The sequence below is a fragment of the Prosopis cineraria genome, unplaced genomic scaffold (assembly GCF_029017545.1).
Source record: "Prosopis cineraria cultivar Desert tree isolate PC_DT_omini unplaced genomic scaffold, ASM2901754v1 PC12, whole genome shotgun sequence".
Taxonomy (NCBI): domain Eukaryota; kingdom Viridiplantae; phylum Streptophyta; class Magnoliopsida; order Fabales; family Fabaceae; genus Prosopis; species Prosopis cineraria.
In genome coordinates this window covers 33,038,583-33,065,989 of record NW_026555343.1, presented here as the reverse complement: position 1 = coordinate 33,065,989, position 27,407 = coordinate 33,038,583, and the positions used below count along the sequence as shown (strand labels likewise).

The 27,407-nt window shown below is 30.9% G+C and overlaps 1 pseudogene; it reads left to right on the top strand.

Annotated features, from left to right (window-relative positions):
* Positions 1-213: 213 nt before the first annotated feature.
* On the top strand, positions 214-20,257 carry LOC129289261 (beta-amyrin synthase-like; annotated as a pseudogene).
* Positions 20,258-27,407: the final 7,150 nt, after the last annotated feature.

Below are 27,407 nucleotides of genomic sequence, written 5' to 3'. Positions count from 1 at the left end.
TGTATATATATATTTTTTTTTTTTGAAAAAATATGGTTTTGAATCATAATTAACTTTAAAATGTTATAAGTTGATAAAAAAAGAGTGTTTGGATATATTTTTACAAAAATTTAATTTTGGCCTCTAAAGTTGATTATTACCATTGTCCAAATAAGCATCACATCATGCTAAACCTTATATTTATCTTTCTTTTTAAATTCGTCATAGATTTTATGTATGCTAGCCTTGTTGGATTGAAGATCCAAATGGAGATGCTTTCAATAAGCATCTTGCAAGGGTTTCTAATTACATATGGGTTTCCAAAGAAGGAATTACCATGCAGGTAAACCAGTAAGAACATAGTAAAAAAAAAAAAAGATTAAATCAGGATCTTCTATGCAATTATCGACTAATTATTAATCAAGAAGAGAACAGATTAAGTATGAGGTATTAATTGTATCATTCTTTATAGTTTCATGTGGTTTTTTATCTTCTCCCATGGACAGTATTCCCAAAGTTTCAAGTCCCAAATAAATCTCTTCATATATTCATTTTACTTAATTTGACAACTCTAATTTAACTTTACACAATGTTTCAATTTAGTTTCTTAATTTTATAAACTATTTTTTTAGTAGTCCTTTAACCTTAACACCATTAGTTTCATTGACAAAAAAACTTCTTAAATTGACAAAATATTTTGAAATGGTTACATATTAAGTTCAGTTTTTTTTAAAATAATAATGACTGCCACACCAAAAAAAAAGTCATTTGAAACTAATGGTGTTAGAGTTAAATGACTAGATGTAAAATTATATAACATTATAGTGTACTTTACTTTTGTAAAACATTAATATTTTGGGTTTTAATTAGTATATGACATTAATTATTATTTGCAGAGTTTTGGAAGCCAATAATGGGATGCTAGTCTTGCCGTCCAAGCTTTGCTTGCCACAAACCTAATTGACAAAATTGCTCCTACACTTGGAAAAGGACATGACTTCATCAAGAAATCACAGGTCAACTAGTTATTACCAATTAACAAGCATATGGATATTTGAATGACTAGTTATTAATTGAGAGATATTTATTATGTGTATATATTAATGCACAAATCCTCTTGTGCTGCTAACTAAAATTGATGATCTTATCAGGTTAAGGATAATCCTTCTGGTGATTTCAAAAGTATGTATCGTCACATTTCCAAAGGCTCGGGACCTTCTCTAATCAAGACCATAGATGGCAAGTTTCTGATTGCACTGCAGAAGGCTTGAATGTGATTAATCAAGTCAATTAAACAAGTTAATTAATTTCATTGTTCATCTTTACCTTATTATACATGTGGCCACTTAATATATTTTGGACTATTTCAGTGTTGTCTTCTTTTATCGATGTTACCACCAGAGATTGTAGGCGAAAAGATGGAGCTTGAAAGGCTTTATGATTCCGTCAATGTCTTGTTGTCACTTCAAGTGAGTAATCTATCTTACATTATTATTATTATTATTATTATGGTTCAATATATTACAATAAAACAATGATTTTCTTTTAGAAAACTTTTCACAGGTTTTCTCTTCAGAGAACTTCTTTCTAATAAATTACATTCTCTCTAGACTTTATCCTTCAAAAATTTATGATGGAGACATTTCTCACATATTCAAGAGTGTTTTTCAATGATTTTGTTTGTGACAAAGCCATTCTTTTTTTTTTTTCTGGGTCGCTGTGTTTTTTATGGATTGATTTACTTGCAAAACTGCATAATATTTGCATAATAAAAAAGGTAGTTTTGCAGCATGGGAGCCAATCAAAGCTCAAGATTGGTTGGAAGTAAGAGTCTGATCTCATTTAAATTTGAATTGATGTGAACAAAATAATTAAAGAGAATGTAATAGGCACTAAACACTAACTAATTAATACATGTGTTACAGGATATTCATTAGTTATAATTAGGATGATCTAGCTCTTTATATTAATAAAGTATGATAATTTTTCCTGTCTCCTTTCCTTCTCTTCTGATTTCTTCTAGCATATGGATTTGCTTGTCTAGATTATTAGGTGTTGAACCCTACAAAATTTTTCAAAGGTATCATAGTTGAGCATGAGTATGTAGAATGCACTGGATCGTCAATTCGAGCTTTAGTTTTATTCAATAATCTGTATCCAAGACAAAGGAAAAAGAGAGAGATTGAGAATTCTATTGAGAAAGCTGTGAAATTCCTAGAAGATACACAAATAAAGGGTGGTGGATTGTATGGGAACTGGGGGTTTGCTTCACTTTTGGCACTTGGTTTGCTTTAGGTGGCCTTGCTGCTTCTGGTAAGACTTACAACGATTGTGTTACAATTCGCACAGCTGTCAATTTTCTTCTCACATCACAAAGACATGATGGTGGTTGGGGTGAGAGCTATCTTTCATGTCCAGAAAAGGTAAATTGCTATATTTGAAGTATCGATACAAAATATAAAATTTATAAGGGAAAATATAACTATTGGTCATTAGTCCATGTACTTTTATTTTGTTGTTCCAAGTCCATTAAGTTTTATATATTTGTAATGTTGCTCTTGCCATCACTGATAGAGTTAAATCTATTGATGTATACATTGCTTTGTTTAATTTTGTTGGTGAGTTGGTAAAATTATGATGAGTTAGACATTGTATGAGCAAAATGACTACTAATTTTTTTGCTTGTTTGCCCTACCTATAATTTTTTTCTTCCTTATGATGTTTCTTTACTAATTTAATGTCTTGTTTGTTTTTTTGTATTTTACTCATTTTTTTTTACAGCTCATCATAATTTAAACAAGCCAGTACAAAAAGTAATAGAGTTTATTCACATGTTAGCTACCTTTAAGTCCTTATAGTCATATTTAAAAACATAGGAACTAACACTTGCAGACAAATAAAACTTAAGGGATTTGAAATAATGAAATAAAACTATAGGGACTAATACCAAAATTAAAGAAGATAAAAATATGGGGACTAAAAGTTATTTTATTTAAAATAATAAGTTATACTATGCAAGTAGAAATATGAGTATATATAGATGGAGAAACATGTCTTGTTATTTCATATTCCTATAGCTATGTGGCTTTTTGTTACCTCATCATCTAATGATTTTTATAAATGATGCAGAAATATGTTCCTCTCGAAGGTAATAGATCAAATGTGGTACGCACAGCATGGGCTATGATGGGTCTGATATATGCCAGACAGGTGAATCTATTTAATTATTTATTGTGACTTATGCTTATTTTCAATTAACAATTATGAAAAAAAAAAACTAAAATAGTTAATCAGAATTTATTGGAAGGTTGAGAGAGACCCAACTCCTCTTCATCGGGGAGCAACAATCTTAATCAATGCTCAATTGGAGAATGGGGATTGGCCACAACAAGTTAATAAATTAGTACCTTTCACTTCTCATTTGCAATAATTTATTAAACTTTGACATAAATCAATCAGAGTAGATTAAATATTAGTTTGTGACTTGTTTTAAGGAAATCACTGGTGTGTTCAACAGGAATTGCTTGCTTCATTATCCAATGTACAAAAATGTTTTCCCACTTCGGGCTCTGGCTATCGCAAACGGGTTACATTGCATGCCTTTCAAAGTTGAATAAATCATGTAAGGTTTAAATATGATATTATCACACCAAATTATTGAAGGTTGGCAAATGAATAGAGATAATTCTGACAGCAATTATGTAATCCACATGAGTTCAGCTGAAGTATTTGCAAGAGAGCGATACTTAGATTCGGTACTAGACTGAGCAACTACAGGTTGTCATTTAGATGACCAAGAGATGATTGAATCACTTAAAAACAAGTTTTATATATATATATATATATATACATATTCCCGTTGATCTTCTGTCATTCAGGACATGATGCCCAATCTACATCAGAATATGTTGTCAAGGATAGTTGATATGCACCTTCAAGATGAATATCATAATGTATTGTGACTTGAATATAACGTAGGACTCTTTTTACTGCCTTTCAGTGATTAGTTGAAGGAGATAGTATAATTTCGCTAAGTTTGTTGACACTAAAACTGATATCAGGCCTTGTGCAACAAAGATATTGAAGTGCTCCTGCGGTTTATCGATAGAGATAAGGACTATGAAAGGGCTCTCCATTAATGTTAGACAATTTGACTTGCAGACATTGGGGTTGTGCAGGATTGAGTTTTCCATGCCATATTTGTTTAGAATTTCCAAAGCATACTTATTCTGGTCAAGATAAAAACAAGATTCATCTCGGTACACACTGATTCCGAAGAAATGATAGACAGTTCCCATGTCCTTCAAGGAATAATACATCAAATTCAACTTGGTATAAAATGCTTCGAACGATCACCATTTAGTTTCCTGATATTAAAATGTCATCAACTTATATTAGTATGAGTGTAGTTTGAGTTTTGTCCTTATAAAAGAACAATGAGGGATCACTCTTGTTATTAACAAATCTCCATTATAGGAGAGTATTTCTCAATTTTTCATACCAGGTTCGTGGAGTTTGTTTCAAGCCATAGAGAGCTTTAGACAATTTACGTACATAGTTAGGTCTCTTGGGATCAACAAATTGAACCCTTAAGGCTAAGACGTATAAACAGTTTCATTTAATAATCCATATAGAGAAAGACCTTGTCAATATCCACTCTAACCATGAAGTACAAGTCTTACAATGCATGACTTTATTATTTGACTGAATGTTTCCCCAAAGTCTATTCCTGGTTCTTGAAGATAACCCTAGGCCACCAATCTTGCTTTGTTGCAGTCTAACATTCCACCAGAATTATATTTCTTCTTGAACACCAATTTAAAGCCGACAACATCAAAGTTATGTTGTGGAGGTACTAACTTCCATGTATTGTCGTTCTTGACCAGTGCTTCATATTCTTCTCTCATTGCCGCAAACCAATTCTTGGACTGTAAACCTTCTTGAACTATTATAGGTTCAGGATCTGAATCTGATTTGAATTGAACACCAATGTATGGACATTTTGGCTTGAAAATTCTAGCCGTAAACTCATGTAATCATGGGGTATGAAGGTTGAACTTACAGAGGTGAGAGGTGCAGACACCACCTGCTGTAAATCGGCACTTGAATTATTTTTTGGCCTGTGGCTATCATGATCTGTATCAGGAAATTCATATACTTCACGTAAGAGAGTTGGCTCAAGAGGAGTAGTATGATTATTACTGCATTGACTGCTTTGGTCTTGCTTACCGTGAAGAGCATCATTGCGGGCTGATCTAGAAGATGATTGTTGTTCTCGACTCTTAGACATGGACTGATGGTACAGCACCAGAAAACATGTCCAGCTAATCACTAGACTTTGAGAGACTCGGAACAACAGTTGTCTCAGAGCTTGAATTGTTTTTAGTGAAACATCCTTCAAAAGAGAACCCAGACTCATCAAATGAAACATGGTGAAATATATAAATTCTTGGGAAAATGACGATTAGGGACCCCATAAAAAAATTAATACAATTATTGACTTTGAATTATTGAAATCCCAATAATAGATCATGGCCCTTCCTTGCAATTAATTATCTCTTGTTGATTAGCTTGACATTCGCAATAGACTTCAATAAATTCCCAACTAATGCTACAAAGATTTCCAACTATCATTTGTTGATTTCCTGATAACAAAAAATCACAAGTGATTGACCTGCATTTCACAAACTGACTCTTGTAAATTTCCAAGTGATATTACAAATAATCTCAAGTATATTTAGTAATTTTTTTAAGTGATTTATCTATATATCGATAGCAAAAAAGTTATAAGTACTTGACTTGAATTCACATATGATTTTTGTAAATTCTCAGCTAACATTACAAATAATCCCAAGTATATTTATTTAATTTTTTAAGTAGTTTATTTGCATATTGACAGCAAAAAGTCAAGATTTATGTTTGATTCTTGTAAATTCACAAATTACATTTCAAATAATTTCAAGTGTATTTTGTAGATTTTTCAATTGACTATTCGCATTTTTTAATTGCAAATAAGGACCATGGTTTGTTATTGGGATTTTAATATTTCAGGATCTCTAATTGTCATTAATGATCTAATGGGGGTCCCTGATTGTCATTTTTCCTAAATTCTTCCATTTGAATTCAAGCACGTATAACCCTTGTGAGAGATGCTGTAGCCCAGGAACACACACTTTTGACTTCTGAACTATAATTTGTGTTTATTGCAAGAGTGCAGACAGGGTTAGCAAGAGCGCAGCCAAATGTCTTAAGCATTGAATAATCAGCTGGTTCAATTTCTTTTAAAACAAGCACTCATGAGGGGTCTGTAATTAAGTTTAGCACTGGTATTGGTAAACAATTTATAATGTGAAGCGCACAAGCAAAGGCATTCCACCAATACTTCAAAGGCATATTAGCTTGAGCAAGTAACCTTAACCCATCTTAACAAAGTGTCTATGTGTTTTCTCTCAACTCTACCATTTTATTGAGAGGTATAGGGACATGTGTATTGAGTAGAAATTCCAGCTTCATTAAGAATAGGAATAAAGCCTCGATATTCCCCATCAAAATCATCAAAATCACTACAGAGAGTTTTGATTGTCTTATCAAACCAAGTTCTCAACCATGTTCTTAAAGTGCTTAAAGCCACTAATATCTTTAGATTTAAATTTTAAATGGTAACCCCATGCATATCTACTATGATCATCCAGGAAACATATATAATACTCATATCTCAAGACTGTGGTGACAGGTGCTGGACCACATACATTTGAATGAATCGAATCTAAAGGCAATGGCGGAGACACGTTGATGTGAGTGGGAAATTCAAATAAAAAAAATAAACCCATTAGACATATTATTTAAAAAAAATCAAAGAGTTATGTTTATTTTATAATAAAAACCAACCACATATTAAGTTAACCTTTTGTGTAATAGTTTTCTTATTATCCAAATGTGAACTCTGTCAACCTTCTCAACATATTTTTGTTCAAAAAAACCTCAATATATTTTTTCTAAATAAAAATATGTATTATTTTATTTATGCTGTTATATTTTTAGCATAATGTAACTATTTTAAAAAACTTATAATATTATTTTTAATTTTTAGTTTTTAAATTATGTTATCTTGCACGCTTGGCCTTAAAATTCTTTAGATCACCCATAAAATATATGATTGAATCTAAACTCTAAACTTCTCACTGATTTGCAAACTCTCGCGTTCCCTCTCTGGTGCGCCACTGGAAGTGTGAATTGTGTAGTGTGTTTGGTTTACAACCTCGAGAAAAAACAAAAACAAAACAAACAGAATAACACATAATTACACTAAAAACACTATATACATAGTACACATTTATATATCAATCATGTATTTAATTGCTACTATAACAGGTAGGTAGATGTATGCACCGTGTTTTGTACTAATAATGGATACAAAAATATTATGGCTGCGGGGTGCACCGGTGAAATGGATGTTTCAGTCACAATCAAATTAATTAAACGGCGGCTTGCAAATGTTTAAAGGAGGATTGGTGTTGGAATGTTGGTTGATTGCATGTCTTACCTAATTTCGAAATTTTCAATTTCAACATTTTATGATCTGAATGATGCTGATTTTCGCAAGTCATTAATATAATTGTGATTTTGCCTTAACTTATACTACTACCCTTTAATGTAGGTCTCTTCTTTATAAGCGACGTAAAAACTTCATAGAACCAACTTAAATTATTGGTCTCACCTTCGATAGTGCCGTTCTCTTTCCATCAGTTGCATGTTTCTTGTCGTTCCATTAAAGAAGTTGCAGATGGAATATTGTTGTATGTGAAGAATAATGTTGCAACTTGAAACCATGTCCGTATACTTGCATATTTCACTTACATATTTTAGTTAATTTCGATCGCCTCCTAAGGCGGCTAAGGCTAACTAATAATGTTATGTTAAATTTTTTTTTTGATACAGTTTTTAGGAGAAGAATTTCAAACAAACAATACCACGTGCTAAATAAGTGATGAAAAAGTTGGTAACCCTGTGAGAAGGGCAACACATTTTTTATCCACCTTACAGTCATCAAAACATGGTCATTGGCTTGGCATGGTCAAGCTGCTGGATGTCTCTATCTCACCCAACCTCTGGTAAGCACGAGCTGTCAATAAAAGTTAACCCAATCTTTATAGGTTTGATTTGTATAAGCTCAACTTTTGACGGTTCAAGTCCATTAGTTTTTTTATCTTAAAATCAACACTTTTTTCAAGCCCAGTCTTTATTGACAAGGCTCAAGCCAGGTTCAAAAGCCAGCATTACTTTTTTTTAAAAAAATTTCTAATTATACTAATTTATATATAAATTACAAAGTACCTTATTAAATATATAAAAGATAATAGTAAGTTTTGAAATATAAAAAATTAATATATACCTCAGAATAATGTAAAGCATACAAGTCAATCTTCATTCCAAAATAAAATATTAGACTTTTTAATGCCTCAAACAGTATTCTCTCCAATGGAAAAATACCTGTGAGTAACTAAAAAATATTAAACCCTTTAGAAAAAGATGTACTTAGAGGAAGTGTTACTATTTCAATCACCTCACCAACTTCATTTTCATCACGTAGAATAAATACTTAACTAATTATGTTATTATCATAATATTAATTCAAAATTTTAATTAAATTATATAAATACATTTAAAAAATTATAAGAGCTCGAGGGCAAGCTCTCAATTTGTGGTCCTTGTTTGTAAATTTTTAACCCTTTTTTATAAATTTTTGATCCTTTTACGTAATTTTTGAGATTTTTTCTTGTCAATTTGATTAACTAATGGTCAAAGTTAACTTTTGTTAACAGTAAGGTCATATCCCACCATTTTCAAAAGTTGATGGAACAATTTGCACAACAAATTCAAAGTCTATGATACTACTTGACCTTAAATCAAGAGATGATTTACTCATAAAAGAGGGGCAAGTAAAGCCTAAGTACAGCCTCCAGGGCAAAAAAAAAAAAAACAATAGACTAAAAAGGCAAGACACACAATCAAAAAGAACCAACCCTCCTTTGAAGAATTGCAAGCCATTTCATCAACAAGACACGCAATCATGCATGATTTTGTTGAAACATCACCGGTGCACCCCCCTGCAACCATAATTAAATATCTACGTACCTGTTATAGTAACAATTAATGACATGATTCATATATATATATATATATTTGCGTGCGTGTGTATTGTGTATATATAAATATATATGAGTGAGTGCCTGGCGCTTATGAACTGATTGCTTTGATATTGCAGATATACACATATAGAGATTTAGAAAAAAAAATGTGGAGGCTGAAGATCGGGGAGAGAGGGAATGATCCGTACATATTCAGCACCAACAACTTCACAGGAAGGCAAATATGGGAGTTTCATGCTCATGAAGGCTCTCCTGAAGAGCGTGCTGAGGTTGAGCTGCTCGTCAACACTTCTTCAATAATCGCTTCAACCTCAAGCCTTGTGGGGACCTTCTATGGCGTTTTCAGGTATCCCTGTATTTTTTATTAATATCCTATCTAACCTTTTCTTAGAGAGAAGGGATCCCACATACATTCGCATTTCAATGTAATACACACTTTCACAACACACGCCACACAACAAAATCACACACACAAGATTTCTCCCCTTTTAAGCGACATAAAAAGCTTCATAGGACCAAATTAAGTTGTTGGTCTCACCTTCACTACTACCATTCTCTTTTCATGAGTTCATATTTCTCGTTTCATTAAATTATTAGCTCATGGTATATTGTTGTATGTGAAGAATGTGGAAACCTGAAACCATGTCCATATAGTTGCATATTTGATTTATATATTTTAGTTAAAGATTTAAATATCATTTTTTCTCTAAACTTTTTTAAGAGTGCTGGATATCTTATACTAAAAGGTGGAGTAATATTACCCCTAAACAATCTTTTATAGTAGCAAAATCATCCTTCCATAAAAGACCCACAATCTTCTCTGTTATTTGTTGATATGAAATAGTTGTGAGGCTTGTGTATAATAATAGCAAGCCCATATTATTGCCATTTAACACTAGACCTAGTTTCTGCCATTGCCACTACACTTAGTCCCTTTGACCTATGTCAAATGTTCAAAATGGGTTGTTATTTCTTGTTGCCAATGCGTGTAGGCTCACAACTATTTCTTGTCAATAGATGACAGAGAAGATGACAAGTCTTCAACAAAAGAGTGATTGTGCTCTTGAAAAAAATTATTTAAGAGAAATGTTGCTCCATCCTTCGGCACAAAATGCCCAGCACTTCTTAAAAAAAATATGTTTAGGGGGAAAAATGATTTTTAACCTTTTAGTTAGTTTCGATCACCTCCTAACGGCGAGACATGCATTAATTCCTTTTTGTGGTGTGAGTGTGTAAGGCTAACTATTATGTTGATTTTTTTAATAGTTTTTGAGGGAGAAGAATTTCAAACAAACAATACCAAGTGTGAAGATAGAGAATGGGGAGGAAATAAATGATGAAAAAGTTGGCAACACTGTGAGAAGGGCATCACATTATCTATCTGCTTTACAGTCTAAAGATGGTCACTAGCCTGCTCTAAATTCCCGACGTCTCTATTTCATGCAACCTCTGGTAAGCACGCATCATGCAATTAAGCAATAAGAGCTGACCCAGCCCTTATAAGTCCAATCCTTATAAGTTAGACTTTTAAAGATTCAAGCCTATAAACTCTCTTATCTTAAAATCAGCACTTTTTTCAAGCTTGTTCATTACTGATAAGGCTTAGGATTGAGCCTGAAACCCCACATAACATATTTTTTAAAAAATTAAAATGTCTATTTATACTAATTTATATATAAATTTCAAAGTATCTAATTAAATATATTCAAGATTATAATAAGCTTTGAAATAATTAACATTATGCACACCCTAGAATATAATTATATAAACCATACAAGTTCATATTGTCTATCATCCAAAATATAAATATTCTTTTATCCTTATTATCATCAATCTTCATTCAAATGTAAAACATTAGACCCTTTAATATCTTTAACATCATTGCTTCCAATAAGGGGATACTTGTGATGAGTTAAAAAAAGCATTAGACTAGTTAAAAAAATGTCCGTTTGGAGGAAGTGGTGCCATTTCAACAACCTCACCAACTTCATCTTCGTTACTTAAAATAAATATTTAACAAATTGTGTTATTATTGTAATATTAATTCAACCTTTAACTAAATTATATAAATAAAGTTTTTAAAATTATAACAGATTAAGGGCAAGCCTGGGCCCCTGGAGGGCTTATAAGGTTAGGGCTTGAAAGCATTTTTATACCAAAATTCTCTATTTTTACCAAACTTTTTCCTTAAAAAATATGCTGGACCTAAAAGGATTAGTCTGTCTAACTCAATTCTTATTGTTGACTCTATCAGATATAAATTTCCAAAAGTGATCACACTGCATATTGTTTTGTTTCTATCTTTCTATTGTGTCGCTAAGTACTATATATTATATCAAGACATAGACATATAAGTATGAGGTAAGTAGGCCTCACATGCAAAATTCTACTTCCTCCATTTAAAAATATGTCATTTTAACACACACAAGAATAGAAAAAGGCCTTTTATATTGGTTAATCACTTTTTAGATTGATTTCACAGGTGATGTTGATATAGGAAATAAGTAATTTTCTACATCAAGTCTATAACTAATGTAAAAAACGTAGCAAAAAAAAAAGTGTTTCCTTTTCAACATTGGGTGAATACCATTACCGATGTAAAAGTGAAGCCTTTTTGCATTGATTGTTGCCTTAACCAATATAAAAAGTATTACATTTTACATCACTGATGTAAAATAACACCTTGTGTTTCCCAACTAGATTCCATCTTCGGTCGAATTGGATTGATAATTTGAGTTCAGCACTCCTACTCAAAGTCAGACCTCTTAGTCATGTGTTATGTCTACCCCTCCTTTCTAACTAGCTCTGACTTGCCTAGTTCTAACTTTGCTCCTCACTAGGGGTGCTCTGAGTATCGTTACCATGTCCACTCTAGTTCTTCATGTTCCTATTAATTTACATAAATTAAATTAATTAAAAATTATCAAAGATAATTAGAAAAAATTTAATATGAACAATCAATTCATCAAATAAATAAAATTCCAAAAACATAGTTCAATTTAAAAACAAACTACATTTCAATTTAAAAACAAAATAAATTCATATAGGAATATTCTTCTATATCCCTTCATGGTGATCACTTCTTGTGGCATGTTTGTCATCTACTTCATTCAAAATGGGTAGCCTTGATGAAAAGGTAGGGATCTAAAAAATATCAAAGTTTGATTCATTCTTATCATCACCATCAATCACCATTTTTTCTTAGAAAACTATTGACCAATTTTTATTTGCCAGATTCGTAAAATAGAAGATTTGTTTATCTTGGTCTATTATAATAAATGACTCATCCCCATAAGTTAGTTTTTTAAGATTAGCTAATATAAATCCTAACTTAGTTATCCTTCTAAATGCCATTGATATCAACACATTTGCATTTGAAAATAGGAACTTTATTGTATAGTCAACCTTCCAAATCTCTTCAATAATCCAAAAATAAGTCCTGTTACTAGTTTAGGTTTCTTATCCTTCAAGCTAGAGAAGTGCATAGCTTTAGCAACTATTCTAACCCTATTATTTTCCACCATACTCTTTTCATCCAAGGACTTTGGATAAAAGGAATACTCATTAATATCATATGCACTCCATGTAGAAAGTTCACTTTTTTAATATTTTGAAGATAGAAGCACTTTCTACATTGGTTCCTATTATAACTAACGTAAACAGTATAGTTTCTACATTGGTTTCATCCTATCCAATGTAGAAAGTGAATAATCAACTGCAAATATTATGAAAATACTATTATCATCTGGACTTTCTACATCATTTGCCTTCTAATCAATGTAGAAAGTCTCATGTAAATTAAACAATTTGTACTAGTGACATAAATTAAGAAATGCAATTAATACATCAAAATATTAACTGCATTACCAACAAATTAAATTTTAATTTTCCATAATTTAATACATTTAAATATTTCCACATTATTGATCATAATTAAGGGTGTAATAGAAAAATGTTAATAATCACAACATAGCAAAACAAGGTTTGACTCCCTGCTAGGAGAATTACTTATGTTTAGTACCCGATCGTGTCTCAAATAGGGTTATCTCCAATAAAAAGATATTTATGAGTAATAAAAAGAAAAAAATGTTAATAAATGTTGCTTTAGACTTCTAAAAATACATATAAATTGAAAAAAAAATTTCTAAAAGGACTTATATGATTATAAGAATAATAATATAATTTCAAATTTAGGTCACAGGCTATAAATTTTATTGGTTTTTATATTAAATAATTATTAAGTGATTTGAAATTTATGAAAATGGTGTAGGTTTTTTGTACGTATATTACCGGCCATCTTGATGATGTGTTTCTGGAAGAGCATAGAAAAGAGATCCTTCAATACCTCCACTATCACCAGGTTCATACATTTGCCTTTTGTTTGGATAGAGAGAAAAATATGGGAAATAAAATTAGGAAGGAAAAATCCAAAAAATAATAAAAAATTATTATTTTAGAAATTCTCCTCCTTATTTCCTTCCCATCTTTCCTCTATCCAACCCAAACCTTAAATTATAACCCACTTTCATTGATACGTTATAATTTAAAGTTTTAAGTGAACTAATGTTTTACAAGTGCATGAATGTTAAAGAATGAAGATGGAGGGTGGGGACTACACATAGAAGGACACAGCACCATGTTTTGTATTGTGCTGAGTTATATATACATGAGAATGCTCGGAGAAGGACCTAATGGAGGTGAAGACAATGCTTGTCTTAGAGCACGAAAATAGATTCTTAATCATGGTGGTGTCACTTACATACCCTCATGGGGAAAAACTTAGCTTTCAGTAAGTAGTTGCATTCATTCTACATCATTAAATAAGATACATTTTACTTTCTTATTTTAATTTTTTAATATATATGTATTCATTCTACTATTATTTTTAGATAACACTCCCACCATTCCAATTTATAATATATTTTTTAATAAAATTAACATACCAATAAAGTGTATTAAATGCAATTTATGTTGTATTAATTTTTTCATAAACTTTCAAAAATACACTTCATTAATAAGGGAGAGGAAAAGAAATTTATTTAAAAAGTGAAATAGTGAGGGATAATATTTTAATAATTATCATTAATGAAATTATATTTTTTGTCAAAATGTCTTTTATTTTGGGATAACAAATTACATTAAAAAATATCTTATAAATTGGAAAGGATAGAGAATAATTTTTAAAAAAAATTACTTTTTTTATAAAAAATTACAATGATAAAGTAGCAGTATATAAAAAATATTTAAATTTACCTCCTCTCTTTTTTCTAAGAAGAATCATGATACTCCATGAATATGAGATTAATTATGGTTTTATGAATATGTTTTAGTTTAGAGTAGAGGAAAATTTTCTCATTTTGGTTCATAAAAAATATATGGATCCAAATCCAAATCTATATTTTATTATAATTTTTTTTTGTAATTCCAAATGCCCCAATACCACTAGCTGTTAGAAATGTCAACTACTCTAAACTATTTAAATAAAAGATTTTAAATATAAATGAATTTTAAATTTGGGATTTAATTCACCAATCTGAAGCTACCTTAAAGTATTCAAAATATAAGAACCTATAGAGAATAGTTACACACACAATGATTATTCATACCTTATTTGTATATATGTTTAATGTCATACACATCATGTACACCCTACATTCACTGTGATCGCGAATACTTTGAGAGAGCAAGCCATTTTACTTGCAACTTGTGAATATTTCATCTTGAAATATGTATACACACACATTCATGTATAGGATACTTAATTAATTCCCTTAATTTAATTTCTTATGTCTCATTGTTAATATGTACGTTGTTGAAGATACTTGGGTTGTTTGAGTGGTCTGGAACAAATCCAATGCCACCAGAGTTTTGGCTCTTTCCATCATTTCTTCCAATGCATCCAGGTAATTCAATGCAACGATGAAAAGTCTGAATTAAAGTAACTTAAGTTATTTTGGTATAAGTGACAAATCTTTATTAAAAAACTCTGATATGGTATTGTCAAGACCCTAGCGATTTGGGACTCAAGAAAAAATACAGAGAGATGAAAAGAAGAATAAAATGAAATTGCGACTTGAACCTCTAAAACTTTAAAAAAAAAAAAGTATAATCCCCCAGATAAAAATAAAAAAGTTGAGATTTAAGGGTAAAAAGAAAAAGAAAAAATATAGTATGGAAATATTAGATGTATCATGAAACGAATGATCATAGGATTAGTCATAATTAACCATATAAGTGGGTGACAATTGGCATGTCCATCTATGATAGTTTAAAGTATTTTTGTGACAAGCCTTAAGTGGATTAACATTAAAAAACTATAATTAATACTAGTTTTATATTATCTTAATTTTAATTTAATTTGACCCCTACCCTTAAATTCCAAATGTCACTCAAATGTTTTCCCCTCTCTAACATTCAATCAAATTGCTTAAAAATAATATAATTTAAAAATGATAAAGTATGTTAGAAAGAAATTTGGACAAAATAAAATTAAGAGATAAAAGTAAGACTTAGAATAAAATTAAGAATCAAATTGAAATTAAATAAAAAAATTAAAAGGATGCAGAAAGTGATAAAAAAATTAAAAAATCTTGCTGCACATATTAGATATTGCATGATCACTTTCTTGTAACACTATCTATTGCCATGTATATCTAATAATCCTCCATTATTTCTCTTCCACTATATTGCGATGCAGCTAAAATGTGGTGTTATTGCCGCTTGGTTTACATGCCTATGTCTTATTTGTATGGGAAAAGATTTGTGGGTCCAATCACACTGCTTATTCTTCAACTCAGACAAGAACTCTATGTTGATCTTTACAATGAAATTAATTGGAACAAAGCTCGTCACCTTTGTGCAAAGGTGAGTCTTTTTGTCTCTAATTTATTGCCATATATGTATATAAACACCAGTTGATTTATCCCAAGGAACCATTATAATACATTGTAGTTGAATATATCATTATAGGAAGATCTTTACTATCCTCATCCCTTGATACAAGATTTGATCTGGGATAGTTTATATATATTCATTGAGCCACTTCTTACCAGATAGCCCTTCAATAAGTTGGTTAGGGAGGAAGCTCTTCAAGTAACAATGAAACATATTCACTATGAAGATGAAAATAGTCGCTACATAACTATTGGATGTGTAGAAAAGGTACTATATATTTTATCAAGGTATTCACAGGTCAAAATGTATTGCTAAGTTATGTTTGACCCTAACTTAGTATCTGGCTGTTCAATGATGACCCAATTATAGAAATTTGATAATTAATTTTGGTTTGAGAATAGTTCTAATGAATTTTTAATCTTCCTCTTACATTTGCCCTAGTCTCTATGTATGCTAGCTTGTTGGATTGAAGATCCAAATGGAGATGCTTTTAAGAAGCATCTTGCAAGGGTTCCTGATTATATTTGGGTGTCCGAAGATGGAATTATCATGCAGGTAAACTAGTAAAGAGCATAATAATTAAAAAAAAATCATGATCTTCTATGCATTCATGAACTAATTATTAATCGAGAACAAATTAATTGTATATTATTTTTTATTAATGTGTTGATTTATCTTATCCCATGAACAACATTTCTAGAGTTTTGAGTTCCTAATAATTCTCTTCATTTTTCTTAATTTAGAAACTACTCTAATTTAATTATTAATGCAAAAATATTTTGGGTTTAATAATTAATATATGCCATAAATTACCATTACTTAGAGTTGTGGAAGCCAAGAATGGGATGCTGGCTTTGCTGTCCAAGCTTTACTTGCCACAAAACTAGTTGACGAAATTGCTCCTACACTTGCAAAAGGACATGACTTTATCAAGAAATCTCAGGTCAATTTGTTATTACCAATTAACTAACAAACATATGAATATTTAAAATTTTGGGTGACTGAGTCTTTTAGTACTAACTATGGAACTAATGATCTCGTCAGGTTAAGGACAATCCTTCTAGTAATTTCAAAAGTATGTATTGTCACATTTCCAAAGGGTCATGGACCTTCTCTGATCAAGATCATGGATGGCAAGTTTCAGATTGTACCGCAGAAGGCTTGAAAGTGAATAACCTATTGTACTTAATTAAATAAGTTAATTAATTTTATTGTTCATCTTCACCTAAATATGTTTCCTTTATATATATATATATATATTGGATTATTTCAGTGTTGTCTTCTTTTATCAATGCTACCACCAGAGATTGTGGGTGAAAAGATGGAACTTGAAAGGCTCTATGATTCCATCAACATCTTGTTGTCACTTCAGGTGAGTAATTTCATATTATAATTATGGTTTATTAATTATAATAAAACAAAGGTTCTATCAAAGAAATTTCTCATGATTCAACGTTTGAAATTTATGTGTTGGGTTCACATTAATTATTTTATTGCTTTGTTAAAATAGGTTAACTAGTAGTCCCTCAAATATTAAAGCCAAATGTGATATGTAATCATCTCACACACACACACACACACACAGAGTTAATGGGTCTAACACACAATTTATTGAGCCAAGTTAACGATTAAAGTGTTGGCCATTAACCTTACTAGAGCCTGTAGTCATTGAATCCAGTAAGGATTATTAAATAAGTTAGGTCCCCTCTCTAACCCTAACTTAGTATATGTTTCCCCACTGAAAGCTGCATAACTCTCGAAGGGTATAGAGAAGAAGACGATAGGTTGACTAGCTAGCTTAAGTATGCAATTTTAACTTATATCTTGTTTAGTTTCTTTATCACATACACTATATCCTCATTTAATATGTTAATTAGATTTTATATTCAAAGTAGAGATTTATAACTCCCAAATTCGCATATTTGCAGAGTAAAAGGGGCGGTTTAGCGGCATGGGAGCCAATCAAAGCTCATGATTTTTTGGAAGTACGTAAGAACGATATCATATTAATGTCATCTGAGTGGATCGAATTAAAATAGAAGAGATTAAGACTAAACATTTGGATTAATTATGGTCATCAGGTGCTAAATCTGACAGAATTTTTGCAAGACCTCGTAGTAGAACATGAATATGTAGAATGCACAAGATCAGCAATTCAAGCTTTAGAGTTGTTCATAAAGCTATATCCAGGACATAGGAAGAAAGAGATTGAGAGTTTCATAGAGAAAGCTGTGAAATTCTTTGAAGAAACACAAACAAAGGATGGTGGATGGTATGGGAATTGGGGCATTTGCTTCACTTATGGCACTTGGTTTGCATTTGGTGGCCTTGCTGCTTCTAGTAAGACTTCCAATGATTGTGTTGCCATTCGTAAAGCTGTGAATTTTCTTCTCACTTCACAACATGATGATGGTGGTTGGGGAGAGAGTTATCTTTCATGTCCGAAAAAGGTAAATCACTATGTATGAATTTATCAATATGTAGATATAATCATGTATTATGACATATCCCCTGTTCGTATGTCTATAAACTTAGGGTAAGTTTGGTTGTGTCTTCATTTTTTATTTTTTAAAATTGTTTTGTAATATAGTTTTTAAAATTATTTTTCAAAACAACAAAAAAATGCATGTTTGATTGTGATACTTTAAAAATAGTTTTAGAATTAAAAAATTGGCCAATAATGATAGTTGTTGACAGTTAATAATAGTAGCTTTAATACTGACTGTAGTTTTCAATAATCAAGTATGATGTATTTGGATAACAACAAAAAAATTAAAACGAAAACAAATTTAAGATTTTTTTTTCTTTTAAAAACAAAAAATGTAACAATTTTAAAAATAATTAAATTCAAAATACTTGTTCAAATAAGTTTTTTTTAATTTTTTATTTTAAAAATAAAAAATTATTACGGAAACCAAACATGCTCTTAGCTTCTAATAGCTTAATTTGTATATGTATTGATTGATGGACTCATTTTTTATGTAAAGCCTCAGTGTAACTTCAACTAGTTTTTATGTATGTATTGATAGATAATTGATCTATTAATGGATTCATTTTTCATATTTTATGTAATTACTATAAATAAACAAGTTAAGTTTAGCATTAATATATATAAGTTGGTGCACTGAATTTCCTTATATTATGCTTTTTATAATTATGTGACGTTTATAAACATGCAGAAATATATCCCACTTGAAGGCAACAGGTCAAATGTGGTACATACAGCATGGGCTATGATGGGTTTAATGCATACTGGACAGGTAATTAATTTGATTTAAATATTTAATGTGAATTGCAATATGCACTCATTTATGATCATATTTACCCCACAAAACAAAGCAAAAAAAAAATTTGTTAATTGGAGGCTGAGAGAGATCCAACACCTCTTCATCGTGGAGCAAGAGTCCTGATCAATGCTCAATTGGAGAACGGAGATTGGCCACAACAAGTGCGTACATTTGACTTATCCAGTTGGAATATTACATTATTACACTTAATTTAATTTAATTAGGGTTAAAAGGCAAAAATATCTAGGAGCTTTTTTGTGAGGAGCATTCAATATTTTTAAGTCAATAATGATGCATGAATACCTATAAATTCTTTTTAGTAAGGGCATCCTTTCCCATGCTATAATTAAATTTGTCCAACGCCCATTAACATTGACGTTAAAAAAAAAGAAAATGAACTTAAGGTGCAAAAGTATTAAAAAAACTTTTTTTTCAAGTGCAAAACTAGCATGGACTATTGTTAATTTAAGGATATCACCAGAAGCTACTTGGAAAAAAACTTTCTAGATATTTTTGCTCATTAATCTCAGGGGTCTGTTGGTCAAAAACTGAAAAAACCTGACATCAAGGGTCCGCATTAACGGATATTAAGCCATTTTAATGCTTCAAGGAAGGATGCCATTATTAAAGAGTTATTAGGTATGAGCAAAAAAAAAACAAAAAGAAAAACACAGTTATTAGGTACTTTTGCATCTTTGTTGACTGGAGAATGTATTGGACGCTCAGACAAAAAGTTTTGGGAAATTTTTACGTTTTTACCCTTTAATTTTAACAATGAATGAGTGGTGAAATTGACTGCTTGAGACATAATTTAATTTTCAGGAACTTACTGGGGTATTCCTGAAGAATTGCATGCAACATTATCCAATGTACAGGAATATTTATCCACTTTGGGCTCTAGCCGAATATCGCAGGCGGGTTACCAGCTTGCACTCCAAAGTTCAATAAATTATAACATGTGTGTGAGTGATGTGAAATTATGAAATGAAGTGCAAGCACAAGTTCTCCTGATATGGGTGTTCGTCAGATACTCTAAAGTTAGTGCCTTCGAAACTTATGAAGTTGAACTCTAAGGTGTATCTCATTTATGTCATACATACATTTTAATAAACATAATCGTTGAATTTCATGAACCTCAGAGACCCCATCTTGAAAGCACTCATAAGCTTAGATTGCTTGTTTATCTCGAAAGCATTGTATCGCAATGTCTTTGTAACAACAATTGCATATCCATATAATTAAAATCTTTGGGTGTTCCTAGGTGCACAAGCCAAAATCTTGGGTAAGGACACACACACATGAAAAGCATTTGTGGGGAGTGTACATTTTTTTTTTTTTGGGTGCATGAATAATTATGATGAACCACCTGCTTACAAAAATAAGGAATTCAAGGCCATCACGGGATTGCTATTACACCAGTTGCTCACTAAGATTTTGAGGACACTTTTTAAAAACGAAATTGCGCCATCTCGCTTCTGGCGCTATTTTAATTTATGATTCAGTTTTACAGTATTAATTAAGATTATAACTAACATTCATATATATTTAACAAAAACCTTTGTTACCTGGTTAGTCATGTTTATAACTGAAAAGGCATGAGTGTGCCTGAGAGAGAGAACCCAACACCATCCCTGGATTAAAGGGATAGGGCTATGAGCCTTTAATATGTATTTCTCTAATATCCCTTGTAACATCTCAACTTCCAAATTTTGTTTTTCTTTTTGGTAATGTCAATCATTCATATCAGACAAAATTTGGCCATTCAACTCTCAATTCGAGAATAAGGGGCACAATTTCACAAATTCATTTTAGTTAAGTCTCATTTGGCCATTTATCATCCAAACAAGTCCATTAACATTAAAGACACACTAGCACTGGTATTTTGGCCTCATACAACTATTGAATAACAAATCACTCATTCTAGGCCAAAATACAACACATCACAATCCCAAACATGCAAGTGCATCCCAAAACATTGGTATTGTCCTAGTTTGCAATATGTGCACAATATTCATATTACACATTAAAAAATATATATACAAGGGCTTTATAGTAAGGAATACCACTCCTTACCCTGAGTACCTTCCCCTTTGTCCCTACTAATCCATTCGCTTGTAAAATAGTAACCACAAGGGTGAAAATAATATTTCAGTAATCTCATAATCTAATTTATTTATAAGCAAGCTTGACAGTTAATGAGCATAAAAAATGGGGTAATAAATAAATCATTTCAATTTTCTTTGTTTCCTTCACCTTTAAAAGTATGTCTCTTAGGATGAAGTATTATCAATAGTAACCATACTGGAAAGCTTATTGTGATGAACAAGAAAGTTTGGCTTAGTTTGTTACTAATTATAAAGTTATTGAGATACTAAATTGTGGTGTTTCGTTGGCGTTGTTACTAATTTACTTTATAGATAATATTTGACTTCAACTTCAAACTGGTGCAGGGCAAGGAAGACCAAAGGTTGCTACTGATACTTGAGTATTATGCATCTTGACCTTCCCAGAATAGTATCATTATGCAAGCAACAGTAGAGGAGGGTCCAAAAAAAAGTTGTATTATTCCCATATTGTTAGATAGTAGTTTGTTTTAGGAGTGATTCATTTTATTATATGCTATAAACATTATTATGGTAATTTTGTGACGGGAAATTCTGTTGCTAATCTGTTGTTTCTTTACTGATGTTTTGCTTTCAGCATTGTATGATGGTGTAATTAATTATTCCTGCACATATTAGGGTTAATATAGTGACATTTTCAATGTAAATTTAGTAAATTTATATTATATAATTATTTAGTAAATTTGAATTGTTTATTTTAGATGAATTTTAATAGAATAGAATATTAAGGTATATTTAAAATGCTATCTATAAATAAAATAAGAGCTAAACTATACTTTAGTCATTTAACTTTATACGACATTTCATTTTAGTTCCTTAATTTTATAAAGTATTTTTTTTATTATTTAACTCTAACACTATTAGTTTTATTTTAATAAATTTTTATATTGAACTTTCAAATATTAACAAAACATTATTAGATGTTGATATCTTAAGTTTAATTTTTTTTCAAAATAATAATGATTGAAAAAAATAATCAGTTGAAAGTAATAATATTAGGGTTAAAAGATTAAAAAATACTTTACAAAATTAAAAACTAAATTAAAAATTTATATAAAGTTAGATGATTAAAAGTATACTTTAGCATAAAAAAATTAAAAAAATTAGTTATGGATTTGCAACCAAATGTGTGAATAAAAAATATATATGAAATTAAAAAAAATTAGTGACATAATTGCCATGGAAATTTCGAAACTAAAATTTGTGACAGATTTTTGTTGCTAATCCATGACTACTTTGTAATGGATTAGTAATGAGATTAGATTTCCATCGCTAAATAAGAATAGGCTATCCTTCAAATTAGGGACAATGGAATAATTCCCTAATTAGTGACAGAATTTCCAATTGCATCACTAATGAATTAAGGACAGTGTTTTAACCAAAAAAATTATTCTGTTGCTAACCAATTTAGGGACAAAATTTGTATTGACTAGAGATGGAAAATTGATTTTTTTTTTTTTAGTGCTTGGTATTATTGGGTACCATTTGGACTTAATATATCACCCTAGAATGTCAAATATGCATTATCTTTACGCTTACATATTCATTTCATACCACAACAAAATCATGATCAACCTTTAACATAATTATGCTTGGAAATGTTTTTGCAAATATATAACTCTTTCTAAAACCATTTCCCACTTCACATAATTTTATAAGGCAAAACATAATTTTCTATATATATATATATATATAATCAAAATAGCACTTAACAATCACAAACAATGCGAGCAAACATGTGGCAAGTTTAGTTCATCTAGTTACCTCAACTTTTTTATTAATAAAAAGAGTTACCTTTAGATTTAGCAACTCCTAGAGCCTCCTCTTACTCAATGAGTTCCCAAGCAACAACAATCTACATATTAAAGACTACTTTCACTACAAAAAAAATGACTTTCAGCGGCGACACTAAAAAGTCGCCGCTCAAAGTGTGACTTTCAGCGGCAACAGTAAACATCGCCGCTGAAAGTGTGACTTTCAGCGACGACAAGATGTAGTCGCCGCTGATTGTTAGACTTTCAGCGGCGACTTTTACTGTCGCCGCTGACTGTCAGCATTTTTTAATTCTTTTTCAAAAAATTATGTTGCAAGCTTCAGCGGCGACATAAAAGTCGCCACTGAAAGTCGACTTTCAGCGGCGACGTTTTAGTGTCGCCGCTGATTGTCAGCATTTTTTAATTCTTTTTCAAAAAATTATGTTGCAAGCTTCAGCGGCGACTTTTTAGTGTCGCCGCTGATTGTCAGCATTTTTTTGTGTTTTCAAAAATAGATTAAAGTATTTTTCATAGGAAAAAATATATTTTTGTTTTACCAATTTCATGATGTTCTTTTTATTTAAATTTTAATTTATTTTCATTTTCATTTATTTAACCAAGTTGTATGTATGTATGCATGTATGCATAGATACACATACATATGTTATAATATTACAAGTGGAGAGAGGTTTATATTAAGAGATAGAGAAGGGGCCATTCAACTCTTATTTTTCTTTTGCTTTTTCTTTTTCTTCTTTTGTCATATTTGTTTTTCACCCGTGATTTCTTGTGTCTTTTTCTATTTAAAAAAGAATTTGGATATTCTGCACAAATATCTCTTTCAAATTTTTCTCTTATTTAATTTATTCTATTTTCTATTTTTGAGATTTTTATTTGTTCTTCAATTATTTTATAATGTATTTCTTTATTTCTACCTCTTCTACTTTTCTTTCAGGTTCACTATTCCTATTTGGCTATAGACTAAGACTCTTAAGACTTATCTTATTCTTCTTTTTTGACTTAGATCCTAATATCTTATCGAACCATCTCATATTTCTATTTCTATAAGTTTTATTTTCTATTGATATTGTTCTTCTTGAGCTTCATAGGAACACCACTGCCTAACTTTCCTATTCTTTCACAGGATTTTTTAATATTATATTTCTTGAATATTCTATGTTTGTTACTAAACTTACTTGGCAATATCATTTTTTTTATAAGTTATATGTGATATTATGTTATGTATCTTTGTTGATTTATTTCAAAAGGGGTGTTATCTATTTCATTTTCTATATTTCTTTTGCTTTTATTTTACTAGTTATAACGAAGAACAATAAATTCTACTGTTTTAACATATGGACAAATAATTAATATTATAAAACCTTTAGAAAAGATAATTTTAAAAAATATAAAATAGAAATAGTTTGTTATAAATGTGAAAGATTTGGCCATTTTTATAATTCTTTTTAAAAAAATTATGTTGCAAGCTTCAGCGGCGACATAAAAGTCGCCACTAAAAGTCGACTTTCAGCGGCGACTTTTTATTGTCGCCGCTGATTCTCAGCATTTTTTTATTTTTTTAAAAAAATTATGTTGCAAGCTTCAGCGGCGACATAAAAGTCGCCGTTGATTATCAGCATTTTTTTATTTTTTTAAAAAATTATGTTGCAAGTTTCAGCGGTGACATAAAAGTCGCCGCTGATTGTCAGCATTTTTTAATTCTTTTACAAAAATTATGTTGCAAACTTCAGCGGCGATATAAAAGTCGCCGCTAAAAGTGGACTTTCAACGACGACTTTTCAGTGTCGCCGCTGATTATCAGCATTTTTATAATTTTTTTACTCATGTATAATCATCAATATTTTTACTATTTATTCTTAGATATTTTTTATATTATAATTATAAATATGAATACTAAAATAAATAATATAACAACCTCAAGAAGTAAAAAAAATTAAAATAAATAATACAAATTATATTGTATCAATTATATTTATAGTTTACTTTAAACAAAATAAATAATATAATTTATAATTTTATAAATAGAAAGAATTAATTGAAGTATTTAAGGATAGTAATGATATTTTATAATATTTAATATTTAATATATATGTGTGTTTGTATAGTTTAATAATATGTGTGTATATTATATATATATTTGATTATGTAATAATAGACTATAAGTTCATTCCAGCTTAGTGGCAAAATGGTTGGACACAAAAGGAGGAGGTCACGGGTTCAAACCTTGGAGGAGACAACTTTCAAAATGGAAATATAAATTGATGACATGATGACATGTGGCGTGTGGTGAGAGCGATACATGAAGAGTGATATGGGGCCACGTGGCGTGAGGTGAAGGGCGACACATGGAGGATGACATGGCGTCACATGGTGCAAGGTAGGCCCCTATGTGAAGGGCGACATGGCGCCACGTGGCGTGTGGTGAGAGCAACACATGGAGAGTGACATGGTGCCACGTGGCGTGAGGTGAGGGCGACACGTAGAGGATGACATGGCGACACGTGGTGCGAGGTGGGGCCTTACGTGGAGGTGACATGACACCACGTGGCGTGATGTGGGGTGCCACATGGACGGTGATGTGGTGCCATGTGTGTAAGTGAACCAACATTACTTTTCAGCGGCGACAAGATATAGTCGCCACTGATTGTTAGACTTTTAGCGGCCACTTTTACTGTCGCCGCTGAAAGTTGAGAATTAGCGGCGACTTTTTAGTATCGCCACTGATTGTCAGCATTTTTTTATTTGTTTTTAAAAAAATTATTTGACTTTCAGCGGCAACAAATGTCGCCGCAGATTCTCAACTTTCAGCGGCGACTTTTTTTGTCGCCGCAGATTGAATCAGCGACAGAAGCTCTCGCGGTGACATTGTGGCGACTTTTTGTCGCCACTGAAAACTTTCAGCGGCGACTTTTTGACTTTCAGCAGCGGCGACTGAAAGTCAATTTTTTGTAGTGTTTGCCAATTTCCAATTCTAAAACATACACTTTTTCACTCTAATTAGCTATCTTAAATGTACAACTCCCATCTTTGGCATAACCAAAACCTTAATGACCTTTCATTAGCTCCATTTAACTCCCACAAGGTTAAACAACATTAATTAATAGTTCACATTACTCCCAAACATTCATTTACAGGCTAGGGTTCATCCAAGCCGTTAAGCCCAACCATAACTCTACAAAATCACTAACCTGAAGTATAGAAACTTAATTTAATTTCCAAAGGCTTCATTTAAGTTAATGGGTTTGATTATAACACCCTAAGAAACTAAAATCATCTTCTACCATCTCAAAACCTAGCAACAAATCACATTGAATAAGAGAGAAAGAAGATATGAAGCTTACCCATACTATTTGAACTCCAAATAAATGCCCTATAGATGATTCTTGTGTGCCTTAGCAGAGCCCTTTAACTCGCTTGTCGAACTCCATCTTTTCCTTTTGATTTTTTTTATTGGAGCTCGTGTTTTAATTCCAAAATTGCACATTCACCACAACGCACCATGCATTGGTCATGAAGGATGGTACAAAAACCCTATACATAGGTTTGGGTTCTTCACTTCAGCTTGCTTGGTGCGATAACCATCATAGACCTATCTTAAGGTTGCCCAACATTCTAATGAGTCCATTAGCAATTTGAAAAAATAATTAATTAACTCAATGAATACTATAATTTATTAATTTATCCTCAATTAATTTATAAATTATAATATTAAATTTTGAGATGTTACACAAATAATCTCCAATAGTAGAGTTAGTTGCGGGCTTGGTGGGGTGAGTTGACATAACCCGTATCTTGTGCAAGTTGTATTTCTACCAACCTGCAATGGGTTGGTGGGTCAGCAAGCTAACCTATCAATAAAAAATATTTTTTATATACATTTTTTTAATTATAAAAATTATAAATTCACTTTTTTCATTGTTTTTTGTGGTAAAAAAATCATATTTTCTCCCTAAAAATTAATTATCCAAATAACAATAAAACTCCTTCTAAATTATTAAAAAAATACAAATTGAAAATTATACCAAACATACAAATCATAAATATCGATCAATTTAAAATATTAAAGACAAAGGAAACTCATGTTGATTCTTTACATAGGACCACTTTAGAAGGTGCAAAGTCTTTGAGCAAATCCATTAAAAAAATTAAATGAATCTAGTTGAGGATAACCACCATACAAATTAGTAAGAAATTCCTAGA